Genomic DNA, 5000 nt, shown 5'->3' with positions numbered 1-5000 from the left:
ACATATAATAATAAATGTATTATTATACTTACAATATAATAATAAAAGTATACACTTATACCTGCTCCAGCCAAATGGCTGGAGACTAATGCATATCAACATTTAGGAGGCACATTTGAGCGTTTATATAATCGCCCACACGAATTATACATCTTGAAGAGTCTAAGTTTTTACTATTATTTAGAGATACCGAATGGTTAATGTAACATTTTTATTAACCGGATGAGAACGAGTTGCGTTTATGACTTTTATAAACTTGCCAGTCTGGTGAGGTCGATGCAAATGATATTCCATATGAATTTGTGTATGATGACACATTTATAAATAAAGATATAAATTGCTTGAAGATATAAATTCCAGATGGCTTTAATTCTGTGGCTGAAATTTTCAGCAGTTTTTTATTGCATGGATTTGGAAATAATGGATGAACTGTAGTATAGATGATTAGAGAAATATGATGTGTACGATAGGTGGGCTACAGAAGAAATGGTACACCATTTATTTGTTCAGAAGAGCGAACTGAAATCTTTGAAGTAGAGTGGTAAGAAAGGACATATCTGTGAGGTTGTAGCGTGATGGTGGTTGAGTTTTCGCTTTTTTAAATGTGAGACTGTATTTGTATGTACCAGATGCACTATCACAGAAATCAGAGAAGTGATTTAATTTTGCTTCAATTTTGTGAAAGATGAGCAACTAGTGTTAGAATTGTTTCCTTCTTTTCTGCAACATACGAAGTGATATCAAAGTTCCTGGACTAGTTATGCAGCACACCAACGATTGTGTGTGCAGTGAGAGGTTGGACTGACTTTTATGAGGCAGTGTGCCGAGTGACATCTCTGTGTTTACTTCGCACGTTGTAAAATTTGTATTTTTGTCTGATCACGAGTATGTTGTAGTCAGATTTTGTCATGGACAGGAACAAAGAGCCAACATGATACTTTGCGTTAAACTTGGGAAGTCTGCTACAGAGACATTCAGCATGCTTCAACAAGCTTATGGCGATGAGGCAATGGGTCCTCAGGGACAGACCGTGTGTCGAGAGTTCTACTGCAACGCTTTGAAGCGTTTGAGTGGGGAACATTCGGCGAAAGCGACCGGATCTGTGGTGGGCAAGGTATTGGATTCTTCACCAAGCTCTCCTCACTCGTGATTTTTTTTTACCAAAAACAACATAGTATTGCTTCCGTATCCACCCCATTCGCCAGATCTAGCATCTGCGGAGTTCTATCTCTTCCCCAAGATTAAAATGCAACTCAAAGGTCGCCGTTGTCGAGATACAGAGCGACTCGCAGAAGGTCCTCGATTCGCTTACGGAAAACGACTTCCAGGCTAGATTCCAAAATTCTATTGCTTCACAAGGTGACTGTTTCGAAGGAGATGATGCTAAAACTTAGATAAATAAGTTATTTCCATTAAATATAACTAGTCCTCAAAACTTCTGATACCACAGAAAGTGAAACCGTGATGAATAATCAAAGGTGACCCGGGAGTTCTTGGATGCTTTTCGTAACCACGATTATTCGTGTGGGTTTACTAGAGTTTTACTAGGGTTCCCTTAGTCTATTCTTATTAACTACAACTATGGCGGTTTCATTTACTGACAACGCTCAGCAATATTTGCACATAGTAGTATGTAAGCAATTGACAACCGATGCTGGTGTGTGTACGTCCCCGTAACTTAGCGGTTCGGCAAAAGAGATGGATAGAATAAGTACTAGGCTTACAAAGAATGTCCTGGGGTCGATTTGCTCGAGTCAAGGCGGTGCTCCTGCATGGCGCAGCCATATGACTGAAACAAATAAAAGAATACCAACACCAACACGCACACACAAACATACACACATACATATATCCATACATAAAACACATATAGAAAGACGTACACACACACAAGTACATATATATAAAACACATATAGTGTGACATACACACACACACACACATACACACTCACAAATGTAGGGACGTACACATAAACACGCAAAGAAACATACATATACTCGTAATCATTCACATATATCCGTACATATATACACACACATAGACATGTGTGTACAAAAAAGAGCAGATGAGAGGAAGAAGAATTAGATAGATCAAGAATAAAGAAATGGAATTTTTTGGTGAGCTCATATATTATGTAAAATTCGTTCTGTCTGTCTGTGTGTGTGTGTCTTCTAGGATCTCGGTCATCCTCCATCCGATTGCGATCAAATTTGATATGTACATATCGACGGTACCAGGGCGTGTATAGGTATTGAAAAAATTACAAAATCGATTCCAGGTGAGAATGCGATCGATAAAGCCGTGGGAACGTGCATTTGTACGCGCAAGTTCGGTTGCATATTTGCGTGAATAAAATCGTTTTTCTTTGGAATAGAAAAAAATCTATCTTTATTTCCTCTTTTGCTGGTGTCTCAAATTTAGGTTAAATCAGTGTTTCTCAAAGGGGAGGCCTATAAGACGGTCGGACAAGTTGTTTTGAGAAAATTTGGTTTAAATGTTTGACAACTCAGCACCGTCCATTGGACGTTTTGCTCGTTTTAGTATGAAAGGGTTCTATAAAGCCCAGTTAATGACAAACGTATCTCCCAGCAAGTCTATTTGCCAATATGGTCACAAACTGAATACACATGTATTCAGTTTTCACACAATGTTCATACATATATATACACAAATACACACGCACTCACACACATATATACATATACACACACACAAACACACACGCATACACATTCACACAATATGTCTAATCTTTTTACTTGTTTACAGTGGCCATGCTGGGGCACAATCTTGAAAGATTTTTAGTAGAATTAATGGACCCCCAGTACATTTTTAAGCCTATTCTATCGATCTCTTTTGCCGAACCGCTGATAGCTAGCTAGCTAGCTAGCTAGATAGATGGATAGATAGATAGATAGATAGATAGATAGATAGATAGATAGATAGATAGATAGATAGATAGATAGATTTTTATACACGAGTTCTTCTAACACCAATGTAAACTTCCTTTAATCAAGTCATCCTTGGCTTGAAGTGTAGCTTGGGGTCTACCCGACGTCTGGATAATTTCCTGTTTCCGAGGTTCCGCTAGCTATGAAACATACGTAACTTGAATTTTATCGACTCCATTCTCAAATGTTTTTATGTTTATTCGCAAATACATCAACCCTGTTGCTAAACGTGAACTATAAAATTAACTTTTTTCAGCTTTGATATTGAAAAATTTCACAACCTTCTACGGCAAGAAACCACTATTGTTCATGAAAGCTATTGTTTATATCTTCTACAGATTGCTTGAAACTTACTAATTTCCTACACCTTGACCTTTGGTACCTTTATATATATATATAAAGATTCAATTGAATTAGGCATTTAAGTTGAGGCACCAAGTCAGTTACGTATGGTCCCCGCAGCTCGATGTTAGTTGAATAAAAAGCAAATAAGTAACAAGGATGTCCAGTATCAGTGCATTACGGCCGTTTCAAGCGGCTCCATTTGTATAAATATAAATATATATATATATATATATATATATATATATATATATATATTATATATATATATATATATATATATATTGTATGATATGGTACGCTCGGATACGATATGATACGGTATGATATGTATGAAAAGATGTTTCTTAACAGTACAGTTTACTGTATTTTAACGCCGAGTCTCCATTTTTACTATAAATGTTGTCGTTTCTGTCAGTGGTAGCGCAAAATTCGGAAAAGACGATGATGAACGCATCGTTATCTTAATCTCTATGTTTCACATGTGTAATAACTTAGCGTACATCTTGCAAGCTTTAGTAAACACCAGGAAATGAAATGTTTGTTGATTTCTATAGAGGAAAAGATCTACTAAGCTAGATACAGACGAGTGAGATGATGTGTGTCTGTGGGGAGACGAAATTACGCCGATAAACACTAATGTCTGACAGTCTGCTGAAGTATTTTGGAGCACTCGATTTCACACAAATTCTCTTAGAAGAATATTATCGGAGACTAATTTGGACAGCGGGCGCTGTTCTACGTTTTCATGTGTACACGAAATAGTTGTCAATTATGTAGACATAGTTATTTTTATTTCTATTGTTTCAATTGCTTATAATGTGTGTGTGTATACATATATATATATGTGGAGTGTATGTACATATATAATGCATGCATTCTTTTATTCTTTTACTTGTTTCAGTGATTTGACTGCGGCCATGCTGGAGCACCCCCCCCCCCGGACTTATTCTTTGTAAGCGTAGTACTTGTTCTATCAGTTTCTTTTTCCGAACCGCTAGATTACGGGGACGTAAACACGCCAACATCGATGGTCAAGCGATGATGTAGGGACAAAGACACACAAATATATTCATATATATATATATATACTTTATTTAAAAGCAGCAGAAATTCAACAAAAGCTGTTACTCGGAGTTTCACGTTCCCGTTCGTCGGACAGTTTTGTTAAAATAGAACTGATATATATATATATATATATATATATATATATATAGTTAGGTACAAAAAATTCAGGGTGGATACTTGATAACTGTAAGCACCTGTATATGCCAGCTAGTGGTGTAGGTGATAGGATATATTTATCAAAAGAAAAACAGGATGCAAAGGGTTTTGCGGTACATATGTTTCTGGCTTTATTGAACAATTTATATCAATGCATAATTGATATAACATGTAGGTCAACAGCCTTCTTCAGCCGCGTACAATTACCACACCAAAGACATATATTACATTATAGCAGGTTTGAGAAAAAGTTTGGGAAAAAAACGAGTTTCATTGGGAAGGTAAATCCTCATAGTTGTATTTGGCATAGCGAGACACCAAAAGAAAAGGGTATGGACGCTTTGTTTTTGTTTTGGTATCCCGCTATGCCGTATACGACTATGAGGATTTACCTTCCCAATGAAACTCGTTTTTTTCCCAAACTTTTTCTCAAACCTGCTATAATGTAATATATGTCTTTGGTGTGGTAATTGTACGCGG

This window comes from Octopus sinensis, linkage group LG2, assembly GCF_006345805.1.
Source record: "Octopus sinensis linkage group LG2, ASM634580v1, whole genome shotgun sequence".
NCBI classification, from domain to species: domain Eukaryota; kingdom Metazoa; phylum Mollusca; class Cephalopoda; order Octopoda; family Octopodidae; genus Octopus; species Octopus sinensis.
This window is presented reverse-complemented; position numbering follows the sequence as displayed.